At 32.9% G+C, this 16766-nt stretch overlaps 1 long non-coding RNA gene across 2 annotated transcripts; it reads right to left on the reverse strand.

Moving 5' to 3' along the window:
• Window positions 1-1040: 1040 nt before the first annotated feature.
• LOC138912039 (uncharacterized) lies at window positions 1041-16260 on the reverse strand. Of its 2 annotated transcripts, none has more exons than XR_011417677.1 (3): window positions 15789-16260; window positions 15495-15570; window positions 1041-1063 (listed from the first exon to the last, which is right to left on the reverse strand). It is a non-coding gene; the product is annotated as an uncharacterized lncRNA (long non-coding RNA). The 2 variants fall into 2 exon arrangements; XR_011417676.1 differs by lacking the exon at window positions 1041-1063 and adding an exon at window positions 14980-15051.
• Between the last annotated feature and the right edge of the window lie 506 nt (window positions 16261-16766).

Below are 16766 nucleotides of genomic sequence, written 5' to 3' on the forward strand. Positions count from 1 at the left end.
AAAAATAATAACATAATAATGCAGAAATAAAGCTTATTGCATTACCTTTTCATTGATATATATATATTAATACTTTATTTTTAATTTTAAAGAGATACATGCATAAACAAAAAACAACCCGAATATTGAGGCCACATTAATATTTGGTTTTTCCTTTTTGTACTAAAAATCTCAAAATTTATTTAGGAAATAAACTTAATTTGACATTTAAAATGCTAGTCATTATTGCCCATAAGGTTGTTTAAATGTTTTGGCACTTAAAAAATTTTTTTTTTGCATATTCTGGACCAGTTTTACCTATATAAAAAAAGGATGTGCGTGATATAGTTAAAAAAAATTAGCAAAGGTACAAAAAATTCTCGATTTTTTTGTTGAAATGGACGGTCAAGACAATGGACAATTTCCATACATACATTTATATGTTGATCACTGATTGAGGGAAGTAGGGAGAGGTTAGTAGAGCCCCGTATGAGTAGAGTCATAGCTCCCTTTGATTTCATGAGCCATTCGATCTATCTATGTTTTTCAAGTCATGACTCCAATGAAACATGGCACATACACTCTTAAAAAAATCGAAGAATTTCCTTAAAATCTAGAAAATTTTTTCTTGAATTTTTGCCAAAGGCGACCTCACCTTTGTGAGCCAGCATTTAAACAAGAAAACATGTTTTTTGAAACAGGAAATAACATTTTTTAAAACAATAAAAGGTTTTTTAGAAAGTTTTTCAAGACATTTTATTTCTGGATTTAAGAAAAAATATTTCTTGAAATAAAGTTTTATAAACCCTGAAAGTAAAATGTAACTTAGTTTTTTTTTTGTATATTATTTTTTATTACATTTCAAACATTTAACACTTAGCATTTAAACATTTTTAAATAACACACTTGTGACTTAAGAAAACATTTATTATTAAGCATATGAGTTATTATTGGTGGTGTATTTAATTCACATAATTTAATATTGTATAATCCAAGGTCTGTTGAACTTCGTATGACACAAGGTGATCTCAAAACTCAGTCTATAGTTGCAGGCATAAAAACCATTTTCTTCGCCTTTTCTCATCTGGAAAAAAGGAGTTATTGGGATATCAAATATTTGTTTTTAGATAAATAACATTTTTTGAAATAATGTAATGTTAATAATAGCCAAAATACAATCATGTTGGTCAAAAGACAGAGAGAGGAGGAAGACAGGTAGAACACGAGGATGGAAGGGTTGAAAATCGAATTTCAGAGAGAGAGATCGGGAGAGACACGTACATACATTCATATTTACATTCAGTCCTTTGGGTTGAAAATCGGGTTTCAGATCGGGTGAGCCGCGTACACGCATATATATTTACATGCCTAAGTCAAACAAGTACAACATATTTTTCTTTTTGATATACGTATGTACTTACCTTAGAAGGTTTTAAAACAAAATTACAGCTTCGCCAAACAAATTTTTTGGCTGATGCAACTGTACGAATTTTAAAGATTCATCTGTCATGTTTCACTATGAAAAATAATATAATGCGAACAATAAGGTGAAGTTTTTATAGAAATCTACACCTACATATTTATGTACAAATGTATGTATGTACCTAGCCTTTAGCTAAAAAACAATTCAACTAAATTTGTATAAACTTGGTTAAGAGATTTCCAGTTTTTCCTTTAATTTCATACATACAATTGCACGCGCGCTATACAACAAATTAAATATGGGCACTTCCAAAAAAAAGTCCACCAAGCCAAAAACCTTGAAACTTGAATAAAACATATTTCCACATGATTTTGCCCCGATATTAGTTTCTAATTAGTTGGATACTGAGCTTAACTACAAATTTGGAGTATAGTTTGATCATTTTTATGACAAACCCCACCAATATACGCAAAAATCAGTTTTTGGCTATTTTTTTTGTTATTTTTTGGACCTGTCTTCTATTGTTAATTTATCCTATAGGAATGCTAATATGTGACATTTTTCTGTACTGAATGCTTCATTCACATACTAAACTATTAAGTTAAAAGCAAAACATCCAGCAATTGAGAGATAGAGGTAAAGAAATCCGCTTTACAAAACAGTCGGAAAAAATGTCCCGAGCGACATGTCCCGAGCGAATGTGGTTGAAACTGCATAAAAAAAAAACGGCAAAGAATTTTTGAGTGAAACCGAAAGCATTTCACAGCGACATGTTTGAACAACATTCTAAAAAAAATCGCATTCAAATATTCCATCAGAATTCGCTAATTTCTGGTGTTGTATGAACTTCCCCGAAATCCACTTCTATTTTTGTCCCGAGCGAATACGGCAGTTTTTTACCGATATCTTAAAAACTAAAAGTGGTACAAAATCAAGATTTTTACCAAAAATAGAGCTTGGGAAGAGTGAAAAGAAAAGCCCATAATTAAAATTAAAATCCATTGTTTTACAATTTTTGTTCAACTTTAAAGGTGTGCAAATGTCCCGAGCGACATTTTGGAAGTGCCCATATGTATGTACACTCAAAAAACTTTTTTTCCTAAATTTTAGAAAATCGCCATAAAATGAAATTTTTTCTTAATTTTAGAAAATTTTCTGAATTTTAGAAATTGTTTTCTTGAATCTAGGAAAAAAGACCATAAAAACAGAATTTTATGAAAAACCTTTCTAAAATTTAGAAAAATGATTTATTTTCTTAAATCAATGGTGTTTTTTCCTAGTTTGCTCTCCAAAAGTTTTCTTAAATTAATGGCGATTTCGCCATTAAATTAAGAAAAAATGTACTTCAGCCCTTCCTAGAATCTAGAAAGTCGCCATAAAAAATACGGTAAATTTTTCTAAATTTTAAGAATTTTTCTGAATTAAAAAAAAATTTTTCTTGAAAACTTTTTATTGCGTTGTTGTTTTGGAAACGCAGTCTCTCGCGAGAGAGTTTCTTGCTGCTTGTTGCTTGTTGAGCTGCATTTTGGATGAGCATTCAAAGTAATAAGTTTGTGTTGAGCCTATTTAAGAAAGTTAAAGTGCGATCCCTCTAAGAGGCAATTAATAGGTGAGCAATTTAAATAAATTTAAATATAAATTTGGTAAGTGTGTGAAAATTTATGGTAAGCAAAGGGCATACTATTGCAGGCCGCAAATACCATCCCTCTCTAATATTAATTTTTATTTTCGATTGCAGGAATAATTTCAATTTCAGGTATTGTTGATAATTTGGCAGTAAGTAAGTAAATTTTAATAATAGGTAATATATTAAATACCTACTTAATATTAATATTAATAATTTTTATCTTTTTTGTTTTCTTTTCTCTTTTTTGCTTAGGAAATATTTATAATGTAATTTTTATCTTTTTTTGTTTTCTTATCTCTTTTTTCTTTAGGAAATATTTATTATCTTATTTTTATCTTTTTTGTTTTGTTTTCCTTTTTTGTTTAGGAAATATTAATAATTTTCTTTTCATCTTTTTTATTTTCTTTTCTCGTTCTTGTTTAGGAAATAAAATAGTAAAATAAATATGTATACATTTTATTAAAATAAAGAAAATTTTTTGAAAATAAAAAAAGTCCTTTCTTATTTTAAGAAAAAAATTTTTCGCAATTTTATGGCAATTTTTCTTCATTTTAGAAAAGTATTTCTGCTTTTCAGAAATTTTTTTCTAAATTTTAGAAAATTCCTTTCTAAAAAATACGGTAAATCGCCATCGACTGAAATTCATGGCGAATTTCTTGATTTAATGGCGATTTCGGGCTGTTTTTTTTTTGAGTGTATGTACATACCTTTGAATATTTGGAAAAAGGCTTCACCTCTTATCCGCTTGAGAATCACGTCCATCACTTACGAATTTTTTTTACAACTGACGCTCGAGTGATCAGAGAAGTCGGTAGCCGGGTAGTAGTCCGGCCGAGTAGGCCCTTCGTCCTACTTCGTTTTTCTTGTCGTTAACATTCGGTAGCCGAAGGAATTCAATAGCTACTTTTCTAAATTCTAGGGTCATTTCTTTTATATATTCATGGCGATTTTGCCATTAAATACGTAGCAATTTTTTTTTGCTGCGACGGCAAAAAAAAGGTCTAGAAAGATTATCTATATTCAAAGGCAAATTTTCTAAAAACAAGAAATTTTTTTCTATTTTCAAAGGTAGGCCGATTTAATGGTGAGATTTCTAAAATTTAGAAATTAATTTTTATGAGTGTGCTATGAGCCATGACCTACTTACAAAAAGTCGTCGGTTTTCTGCAAATCGGCATTTTTAATATTTATGAAAAAATAGTATAATGTTCTATGCATAATCCTTGCCACTGAAAGATTCGACATGGGACTTTCATTACTTTCTGCATGATTTAATAAAACAGTAAAAAACAAAGCAGTTTTTCCTTGTTAAACAAAATGCAAGATATCACGAAAATGCAAGATATCCGATTGGAACATATCGGCTGCGCTCCTGGTGGATGACGCACCTCAGTACCTTTTCCTTTTAAATTGTAGCCGCCAGGGACCGTAAATAATCATTATTTGAGATTTTTATTTTACAAAGACTACTGTGATTTTTTGTTTTAAACGTCAAAAATAACGTCCTTTTTACTATTGTCCACAAAGTATAAGCATGTCAACAAATCTGGAAAGAAAGTTAGCTGTTATTTGTTCATGTCTATAAAGTGCATAAAAACCGGTTAAATTGTTGACTAAAACTTTGTACAAATCTCAGTAGGCCTTTTAAAATAAAAATCTCAAATAATGATTATTTACGGTCCCTGGTAGCCGCCTTTCACTTTTTCTCATAAATCCATTACTATCAATTTAAATTATTTATTGAACATCCAATTTTTTTAGAATGCACTAAAATATATTTTTATACCCTTGCAGAGGGTATTATAATTTTGGTCAGAAGTTTGTAACGCAGTGAAGGAGACGTTTCCGACCCCATAAAGTATATATATTCTTGATCAGGATCAATAGGGGAGTCGATATAGCCATGTCCGTCTGTCCGTCTGTCCGTCTGTCCGTCTGTATGTCTGTTTCAATACCGTTTGCGAGCTCAGTTTAAAAGCTAGCGCCTTGAAACTTTCACAGTCGTCCTAAAACATGTGTACGCAGATCAAGTTTGAAAGCCGACCCGATCGGACGTCTATAACCTATAGCTCCCATAGGAACAATCGGATATAGCTTTCACAAAAATGAAGATATTTCGCTCAGTGTAAGAGCTATTGGCATGAATCTTTCCAAATCGTATTTTTTTGTGCGCACCTTGATCAGGGTAAAAGCGCGTGCCGATCGGACGTCTATATCTTATAGCTCCCATAGGAACAATAGGGTGAAATCGGTCAAAATTTGAAGTTTTTCAGGATATTTCGCGCAAAATATTAGCTATTCCCATGAAACTTTCCAAATCGTATTTTTTTGTGCGTACCTTCATTAGGGTAAACGCGCGTGCCGATCGGGCGTCTATATCCTATAGCTCCCATAGGAACAATAGGGTGAAAAATTTTAAAATTTTATTTTTTCAATTATAAAATATTTTGTTGTTTATTAATGCATGTTGCTAGTCTAGTCAAGTTTTAATTCGTAAAATCTGCAAGGGTATTAAAACTTCGGCTTGCCGAAGTTAGCTTCCGTCCTCGTTTAACTTAAGTACCAAGAAGTTATGGTCCCACGTCGAAATTGGTAGGTATTTCTTTGTTGTACTAAACTAAATTTTTCTTATTTACTTCACCTAAATGGGAACGGTCGATCTCCTGGAAATCATAAAGAACAATAGTGTTCGTCTAACTTAGCTAAAAGTATAACAAGGAAAGACTGCTTTGTTTTTTACTGTTTTATTAATTTATGAAGAAAATAATGGAGGTCCCATGTCAAAGCTTTCTTTGGCCAACAAGGATTATGCATAGAACATTATATTATTTTTTCATAAATATTTGGACCATACTTTGCACTGGAACCATTATGGGTGTTATTTTTATCTGAAAGCTTGGCAAAAATAATAATTTTTGAGTATTTTTATTTATTTTTTACCCCACGTAATTTACATCGAGTATTACTATAAAAGAGTAGATGTCGATTTGCGTCATGTTCCCCCAGACCAAACCATAAGACCTACAATTTTGAAAAAAATTGGGTCTCAATCGTGTGTTAGAGGAGGTGTGCACTAAGAAAGGATTTTTTAAAATTCGGCTCCTAAGGACTCCCAGGACTCTTAAAAAATGCGAAATTGCGGGACTAAAACATCAACCATTTCCACAGTTTTCTACCAAACAAGTTGAAATTTTTATTTTAAGCTTTATTTGTGAAAATCTTTGAAAGCCCAGAAGATGAGCCCCAACCGACTTCCGGTTGGGGGTACTAAATTTTGTTTTCCGCAACGATTATGCGATCGGATCCGTTCTTGGTTTAAAGTGTGGAGCTATGCCATACAATCAGAAAGGCATTTTTTTTTTGTTTTTTTGGACCCATGGTTGATTTTATATGATTTTTTTTGTAAGATTGCGGGGGTTGTTTTTGTTTTTTGTATTTTTTACTCACGAACGAATTTCGAACACAGCTCTCACAAAAACAACGCACTATGGGGCATTTGACCACTTTTCTTGGCCGAAATTAATAACTCGGTCAATTCAAAAGATATTGACTTGAAACTTTACCAGTCGAAATTTTTTGTCCCTACGCATATTATATATGAGAATCATCCGGATCGGACAACTATATCATATAGCTGCCAAAGAAACGATCAAATTTACTTTGCTGTTTTTAGAGATAAATGCACATAACTTTAAAAATAGCAATTATGTCAGTTTTTAAAACACAATATTAAAAGTTTTGTACAAATCGGAAGACTATATCCTAAAGTTCTCAAAAAGAAGGGCAAAGGAAAGTATTTAATATATCAACAATCAACATTTTTTGTTTTAACGACTTTTAAAAAATGGGTTTTGGCCAACCAAGGTGGTCAAATGCCCCATAGTGCAACGTGAGCAGAAGCAGACCGAGAGAGCAGAGAGAGAGTCATTAGAAGCAAAAGAGAGGCGGCAAATGTTTTTTTTTCTGGTTTGGAAACACCTGATCAAAATTTTACTATTTAGGGGCTGTCCATATATTACGTAATCACGTTTTTGGTGATTTTTGACCCCCTCCCCCCTGGTGATCAAACGTAATCATTTAATAAACCCCCCCCCCCCCAATGATTAAGTAATCCCAAGAATAAAATTTTTTTTGTTTTAATCTGTGGATCCTATCTAAGTTTGTAGATATAATTAAAGGAAAAAAGTTTTTAAATAAATTCTTTAAATAAAAAAGTTCATATAAAATGATTACGTAATCATTGTACAAGACCCCCCCCCCCTCCCCATGTAATCAAACATAATCATTTCAATGACCCCCGCCCCCCCCCCCCCCTAGGTGATTACGTAATATATGGACAGCCCCTTAGACACCAGAACGAATAATTTAATAGATGCAATTCTTAGTCATAGTGTGAAGCTAACCCGAAAAATGCATAAGGAGTTTTTGTTTTTATTTTAAACAATTTTTGATTGGTTTTCACATTTGAATGTAAGAAACGTAATTACACACAGCACATCGACAAATTGGCATGTACATAAGGGGCTGTCCATATATTACGTAATCACCTAGGGGGGGGGGAGGGGGTCATTGAAATGATTATGTTTGATTACATGGGGAGGGGGGGGTCTTGTACAATGATTACGTAATCATTTTATATTAATTTTTTTATTTAAAGAATTTATTTAAAAACTTTTTTCCTTTAATTATATCTACAAACCAGGGACCAAAAATAAGTGTTATTGTAAATTTTTCATACAAAAAAATCACGCATTGTAGTTTACAAATCCGTAATGATTTTTATTTTTTGATTTTTATAATAAAACTCAAAAAATAACTGTTATTTTTTGATTTTTATGAATAACAGTTATTCCCTTGACATTTTTGAAAAAATGAAATAATTAAAAAAACATGATTCCCGTGTTTTATATAACTTACTAAAAATTTGTTAAAAAAGGCAACCGTGCATATTTTATACCTATATTTTTTTTAAATTTATTTTACCCACAAAATCGCCATAAATCAAGTTTGAGTTTTATTTTTGATCACGACGAATAACTGTTATTTGCCAACTTTTATTATAAAACTCAAAAAATAACAGTTATTCCTTGAGTTTTACTTTACAAATCAGAAAATAACTGTTAAAGTGTGATTTTTAAAATAAAACTTATAACAGTTACGGTCCCTGCTACAAACTTAAATAGGAAAGCAGAGAAAAAATTTTTGTAGTGGCTGGGCGGCGAATAAAAGAATGTTTAGTGGTTCAATCACACGAAGGACGCGAAGACCTGGAATGGCTTGACGAAGAGTATGTTGGGGATAATATCAGCGTAGACGAACCGAATGTGTCATACCAAACTTCATTTATAAACAATATTAAAGATTGGGTTGCATCTCCGTTTGAATCCACAGATTAAAACAAACAAAATTTTATTCTGGGGATTACGTAATCATTGGGGGGGGGGGGGGGGTTGTTTATTGAATGATTACGTTTGATCACCAGGGGGGGGAGGGGGTCAAAAATCACCAAAAACGTGATTACGTAATATATGGACAGCCCCTAAGTATGTGATGATTAAATTAGGATAAAACACCTAATGGTTGCAATTCTAAATCAAAATGTGTATGTATTCCGTAAAATATTCAGGGCTCTACTCTAAAACTGTAAAGAAATTAGAAAAACTATTGAGATATGCGTATACACACATTCATACGAACATATGGGCACTTCCACCAAAAGGTCCACCAAGCAAAAAACCTTAAAACTTAAATAAAACAGATTTCCACATGATTTTGCCCCGATATTAGTTTCTAAATAGTTTGATCTTGAGCTTTGGAGTATAGTATAGTATTTGGAGTATAGTTTGATTACATTTATGACAAACGCTACCAATATACACAAAAATCAGATTTAGGCAATTTTTTTGTTATTTTTTGGACCTGTCTTCAGTTGTTAATTTATCCATTAGGAATGCTAGTATGTGACATTTTTTTGTACTGAATGCTTCATTTACATGTTAAACTATTAAGTTAAAAGAAAAAACATCCGGCAATTGAGGGATAGGGGTAAAGAAATCCACTTTACAAAACAGTCGGAAAAAATGTCCCGAGCGAATGTGTTTGAAACTGCATACCAAAAAGACGGCAAACAATTTTTGAGTAAAAACAAAACCATTATTAAAGTTAAAATCCCTTTTTTTCCAATTTTTTTTCAACTTTAAAGGTGTGCAAACGTCCCGAACGACAATATGGAAGTGCCCATATGTACTTTAAAAACGTAAAATTAAATATATGCGTGCACAAATAACATTCCAATTTAAAAAAAGGTCGTATTCGCACAACGTTCATAATCTGGAAATTGTACCAGCTAAAACGTACCTACAAAACTTTTTAAAAAAATTGGTTTTAAATTGTGTTAAAGGCGAGGGTAGGTATTTAAGTGTCATTTTTAATATATTCTTTTTTAAGGTTTTTGGGCTTTAGATCTGTTCGAAAAAACGGTAAAAAAAATAGTAAGAGTTTTTTTCTGCGTTCGCAAAGCTAACAAAAATTATATATTTAGGCTACCAGAACGGTGGAGTTACGGTGGGAATAATGTGAGGTTAGTGCGGGGTTAAGTTTGCGATTAAGGAGGTATTAGATAGATAAGGGTAAAAGTAATGTAAAGAAGGTTTAAAGGTGATGTAAAGGTGAAGGTAAGAAAGGTAAGGTTTGTTTGGGTCAAGGTGACAAACAAGTTTAAATAAGAAAAAGTGAAGTTAAAGTTAGTAGGTAAAGTAAGGAAACAAACAAGTTTAAATAAGAAAAAGTGAAGTTAAAGTTAGTAGGTATAGTAAGGAAACATTTTTTTCAGATGAGACTAAAGTTAGGTTAGCTAAGAAGAGGAAAAACTGGTGTTAGGGTGGGTTAAGACGAGGAAATAGTGAAAACAGCATTAGGGTGCTAAAAAAATATGCAAAGGGTGAGAATAAAATACGTGGGGTTAAGGTGAGGTAATATTAGGTAATATAAGGTATGTTATAGCTAGAAGGATATGGATAGAATGTAAGTGCGCTTTAGGTGGGTTTACTGTTTAGCTAAGGTTAGGCGGGATTTTACTCGGATATTAATTTGAATTTGGAAATATGAAAAAATCAGCAATAAATGCTTTGCATATAGTAGCGGACAACGTCGCTTCGGGTATTGCTAGTTTATAAATAAAATAAACAAAAATAAAGCAGCGCCATATCTTCGCTTCTGTCAAATAGATTTTTTTTTTACTTTTTTAAAAATCCTATTTAAATGTTGTAATATCGTGACAAAAATTAGATATCGTTTTGAGACCATTAAGGAAATCTCGATACGTTTCACAAAGAATCACTCATATATAGCTCATCAGCTGACTCGTATAGCTCACCTAGTAGCTCATAGGTTCGTTGTCAACATAAAAAAGATGATTTTGTGAAAAATATTTATTTCTGATATTTATTTATCATGGTGATTTTTTTTTTCTGTTTTTTTTTGCGCGGAGTTTTACAGTCAGAAAAAAAATCGCCCTAAATTTTAGAAAATCGCCATACTTTGAAAATCGCCTTAAAATTCAGAAAATATTTCTATTTTTCAGAAATATTTTTCTAAATAATAAGAAAAACTTACCCTGATTAGATCAACTCCTCTTGTTATCCACTTTTAAACAAATTTTCTGTTATTTAGAAATTTTTCTTTCAAACTAAGAAAAAATCGCTTACATTTTAGGAAATTGGCCCAATTTGTTTTCTTGTTTTCTACGCTTATATTCGGAAGCGTGTGTTCGATCCCACGTCGAGGCGGACATTTTTTGCGTCTTCTTTTTTTTGGCGCATTAATATGTATACTATAATACAAATAAGGATTTAGGTAAGCTAACACACACATAATGGATAAATAAGAGTATAAACCTAGAACCCAAGAGAACAGTATGAGAATGTACTTTGTACAGCGCCTCTCGTGATGCTTCCCTGGCGCAGCTAGTAGAGTGTTTGACTGCAAACTGTGAGGTAAGGGGTTCGATTCCCGCGAGCGACCAAAATGTAAGTTATTTGATTTTTATGTTTATCATTAATAAATAATATAATAATTTCAGTTATTAGTTACAATTTAAGATTAAAAGTGTGTTTGTGTACAAGCATCGTGACGTCATCCATGTGTTTAAATAGAGGAGAGAAAAATAAGTTGAGAAACGAGAACCCCAACAACAACACCCCACACCGACAGAGGGGTGGAGTCGGCATAACTCCCGATACCCCGATTTTTATACCCTTGCAGAGGGTATTATGATTTCAGTCAGAAGTTTGCAACGCAGTGAAGGAGACGTTTCCGACCCCATAAAGTATATATATTCTTGATCAGTATCACAAGACGAGTCGATCTAGCCATGTCCGTCTGTCCGTCTGTCCGTCTGTCCGTCTGTCCGTCTGTCTGTTTCTACGCAAACTAGTCTCTCAGTTTTTGAGCTATCGGGATGAAACTTTCCCAAAAGTCTTCTTTCTATTGCAGGTAGTATATATGTCGGAGCCGACCGGATCGGACAACTATATCTTATAGCTCCCATAGGAACAATCGGAAAAAAAAAACTTTAAAAAATTCTAACTTCGGTGTTTTTTGAAATATTACCTTCTACTTTTGGGGATGTTATTTTTTAAATATATCTGAATTTCGAATTAATTATTTAATTATTTATTTATCATATAGCTGCCATAGGAACGATCGGAAAATTAATGGAAAAGTAATAGGAAATAAATTCTAGCTTCTTTGGTTTTTATTGTATTATCTTCTACTCTAGGATATGACTCTTTTTAAATATTTCCGAATTTCAATTTTAATTTAATCAAAATCGGACGACTATATCATATAGCTGCCATAGGAACGATCGGAAAATTAATGGAAAAGTAATAGGAAATAAATTCTAGCTTCTTTGGTTTTTATTGTATTATCTTCTACTCTAGGATATGACTCTTTTTAAATATTTTCGAATTTCAATTTTAATTTGATCAAAATCGGACGACTATATCATATAGCTGCCATAGGAACGATCGGAAAATTAATGAGAAATATTAGAAAATTTAACATTTTTGCGATTTGTTTTTTAATAAGAATGATCTGCAAGGGTATATAAGCTTCGGCTGGCCGAAGCTAGCTTCCTTTCTTGTTTTTCTTCTTCTTATTCAATTTTGCAAAAATTTAAGAATTTTTTTTAAGAAATTTTTTTTCTAATTTTTAGAAATATTTTTTCTAAAAGGCAAGGCGATTTTGGCGATTTTCTAAAATTCAGGCGAATTTTTTCTGAGTGTACGGCCAACCCTTTCGTCCAACCGACCGAGGGCCGCTGCCGTGTATCGTACGGCACGATTCGCGAGATGATAGACGCGATGTAGAAAGTAAAGATATAGTTCGAGGAAAAAAGTAGGATCTAATTCTGTGCTAGGAAATTTAATATAAATCGTTTTAGGAAAGGCAGAGAGTTAGAACTTGATATAATAGGATAAAGTCTATTATAGCCAGAACATAGTACTCTGCAAGGTTCATGCATGTAGTTAGATCTACAGTGATTTAAAATTAAGGGAATGTAATTTCTATTTAATCTACTTGGAACAAAAAAGTTAAGTCGTCCAACCAAGTCGGGGCTATCAATTTCACCTCGAATAAGGTTATAAATGAAGACAGTTCCAAGCATAGTTCTACGGTTGGTTAGGGAGGGTAAGTTAATTAGGAGTAATCTACTAGAATAAGAAGGTAAAATGCGGTTTGCATCCCAGTTTAGGCGCCATAAGGCACAAAGTAAAAAGTTCTTTTGTACGGATTCGTCACGGTCAATATGAATTCTGTATTGGGGACTCCAGACGGGTGATCCATACTCAAGTATCGGCCGGACGAGCGAGTTTAATAAGGTCTTAGTAATATAAGGATCATCAAATTCCTTAGACCACCTTTTAATAAAGCCAAGCACACCCCCAGCTTTATTTACCATGGATGAAATGTGATCAGTGAGCTTTAGTCTTGGGTCCAAAAGAACACTAAGATCATTGACTAGGTCTATTCTGTACAGAGTGCTCTCGCTCAGCGTGTAAATCGCATATTGAGGAGTAACACGACAAAAAGTCATCACCTTACACTTGGAGCCATTTACATTCAGCAAATTGTCATAGCACCACATCATCAGCGTACATAAGTACACGAGAATGACTTATAACTGATGGAAGGTCATTTATAAATAAAATAAAAAGTAGCGGCCCCAAGTGGCTCCCTTGTGGGACACCCGAGGTAACCTGGAGTTTACAAGAAAGAGAATTTTTAAAAAGTACCCTTTGCGTTCTGCTGTTTAATTAATTTAAGATCCATCTCAAAATATCAACTGGGAACCCAATTAAATCGAGTTTTCTAACCAGAAGTAGGTGGTTTACGGAGTCAAATGCTTTACTAAAGTCAGTGTAGTGAAAATTGTTTATCACAAATGAAATGAGCTCCAAAAGGTTAGTAATCGTTGATCTACGTTTCATAAAACCATGTTGATATAACTGGAGATATAACTGACCTACATAGGTACTGCAAATAAAGTGTAATAATATTTTCAAAATTGTTATATAATTGTTGCTTCCAATTTATTACCCCTCTTGTGGAGGGGAATCACAAACGATTCTTTCCACATAGAAGGAAATTGAGATGTTTCTTGAGAGTTTCTAAGGTAAGCAATTTGAGGAGGGGCTTGCAAAGAGCTTCTGCGCAATATCTAAGCACGCAACCGGGAATTCAATCGGGACCAGGTGAATAGACGAGCTTGACTTTTTGGAGATCAATTAATAGGGCGCTTTCGTTTAAAAAAAAAATATTAAGTTCGATTTGGATACAGTGTAAGGATAAGGCCGTGTACAGTGAGATGAAGGAGAATATGTCGTTTGAAAAAACTGAGCAAATAGATCGGCTATTGCCTGATCAGTTGTTGTTGTCATATTTTCAAAAGACAGCGAGGAAGGATAATTTGTGTATTAACGCTTAGTGTTAAAAAAATTGAAGAACTGTTTCGGATCCTGAGAGAATTGGATCTTACAACGGTTCAAACAATTTTTGTAACACAGAGCATTAACCACGGTAAAACTAGACCTAAGCGCTCGGTCTATCTAGAAAAAAAGATCGAGAACCGGTATCTTTATATTTCCTATAGAGTATGGACTTTACGGTTCTTAGGTGTGTCAGCTCTTTACTGAACCAAGGTGGTTTGGTGAGGACTGACGGATAAGAGTTTAGCATACGAAAGTCGGCCTTGCGAAAACAAAGTAGTTGCTTAGTAGACTTATCTTATTTTGCATCTATCACAGTACCAGTGTCGATTTAAACCTCAAACCCCGGATTATATGGATCTTAAGGTTGAGTAAGATAGAAATACGCGGTCCGTATTTGATACAAAACATAGGTCCAATAAACGACCTACACTCATAAAAAAAAATCGAAGAATTTCCTTAAAATCTAGAAAATTCTTTCTTGAATTTTTGCCAAAGGCGACCTCACCTTTGTTTCAAGAAACGGTTTTTTTGAAAGGCACCATTAAAACCAGAAAAAATATTTCTTGTTTTAAGAAATTAAATTTCTTAAAACAAGAAAGGGTTTTTTAGAAAGCCACCATAAAAACAAGAAAAAATATTTCTTAAAACAAGAAAGGCGATTCTTGTTTCAAAGGTGGTTTGTTTCTTGTTTCAAGAAATTAAATTTCTTAAAACAAGAAAGGGTTTTTTAGAAAGGCACCTTTTGAACAAGAAAAATTCTTTCTTGTTTAAATTTCCTTTCAAGAAATTTTATTTCTTGATTTAAGAAATAATATTTCTTGAAGGGAAGTTTTATATTAACACTGAAACCCTAAAAATAAAATGTAACTTGGTTTTTTCTTTTGCATATTTTATTTATTTAAATTTAAAACATTTAACACTGAACATTTAAACAATTTTAAATAACACATTTTTGACTTAAGAAAACATTATTATAACCAAATATGTAGTTGCAGGCATAAAAAATTATTTTCTTCGGCTTTCCTCATCTGGAAAAAAAGAGTTATTGGGATATCAATGATTTGTTTTTAGATAAGAATAGATAGATGTTTTTAGATAATAGATAATAATGTAATGTTAATAATAGCCAAAATACAAACACGTTGGTCAGACGACCGAGAGAGGAGCAAGACAGGTAGAAAATGAAGAAGGAAGGGTTGAAAATCTAATTTCAGAAAGAGCCACATACATACATATATATTTACATACAGTCCTTTGCGCGAAGGGAGACCGAATGTAAGCAGGTCAGATCATGACAATTTTAAGAAGGAGTAGAGAGAAACGTAGCGACGCGTAGGTCAAGCGAGCGAGAGAGAGGAGCAGAATATGAAAGGGTTGAAAATCGGGTTTCAGATCGGGTGAGCCGCGTACATGCATAGATATTTACATGCATACATAAGTATGTCAAACAAATACAACATATTTTTCTTACCTTAGAAGGTTTTAAAACAAAATTACAGCTTCGACAAACAAATTATTTGGCTGATGCAACTGCAGGTATTTTCACTCTGAAAAATAAATAAAATGCGAGTAATAAGATAAAGTTATTATAGAACTGTACACCCACAAATTTATGTACAAATGTATGTATGTACGTAGCTCTTAGCTAAAAAACAATTCACCTAAATTGGTATACGCTTGTTAAAGAGATTTGAAATGTATCCTTTAATTACATACATACAATTGTACGCCCGCTATACAAAAAATTATATACATATTTACATACCTTTGAATATTCGGAAAAAGGCTTCACCTCTTATCCGCTTGAAAATCACGTCCATCACTCACGAATTTTTTTCACAACTGACGCTCGGGGGATCAGAGAAGTCGGTAGCCGGATAGTAGTCGGGCCGAGTAGGCCCTTCGTCCCACTTCGTTTTTCTTGTCGTTAACATTCGGCAGCCGAAGGAAGTCAATGGCTACTTTCCTATATTCTAGGGTCATTTCATTCATATATTCAAAGGTGATTTTGTCCTAAAATACGTACAAAAATGTTTTGGCTGCGACGGCAAAACAGACATATGAGATTTTCATTTTTCTATTTTTAAGAAAAATTCTTTCTTGAATTTTTTCCATCAAGAAAGGTTTTCTGTATTCAAAGGCCAATTTTCTAATAACAAGAAATTTTTTTTCTATTTTCAAAGGTAGGCCGATTCAATGGCGAGATTTCCAAAATTTAGAAATTAATTTTTATGAGTGTAGTGAATTTTGAATATTGTTAACTTGAGACAATGATATATCTAGCAAGCCTTCAATAAAGTCATGTTGGGCTAGTGGAAGAAAAAAAAGAAATTAAAATCTTCTAGAACTAAAAGTTGGTCTCTATCGGTCAGTTTGTTCGACACTGACTGTATAGCAAAAAGATGATTTAAGTAGTCTGGAAATTCAGATGCAGGCGGAATATACGAGCAGGTGATATATATAAAACAAGAGAGAACGCTATAGTCGGGTTGGTGTCCCGACTATCTAATACCCGTCACTCAGCTAAAGGGAGTGCGAGCGCTGTACTCGGGTTCGTGTCCCGACTATAATCGTAGCTCAGCTAAAGGGAGTGCGAGGGGGATAGATATATGTAGATATTTTGATTGCGTATAACTTTTTAATGAATGGTCCGATTTGAAAAATCTACATTTCGATAGGTATAAATATACACTACAAAATTGCATTTATATTTCTCGGAAATCTATAAAGATGTGGGCACAGG

The sequence above is a fragment of the Drosophila takahashii genome, chromosome 2L (assembly GCF_030179915.1).
Source record: "Drosophila takahashii strain IR98-3 E-12201 chromosome 2L, DtakHiC1v2, whole genome shotgun sequence".
NCBI lineage: Eukaryota > Metazoa > Arthropoda > Insecta > Diptera > Drosophilidae > Drosophila > Drosophila takahashii.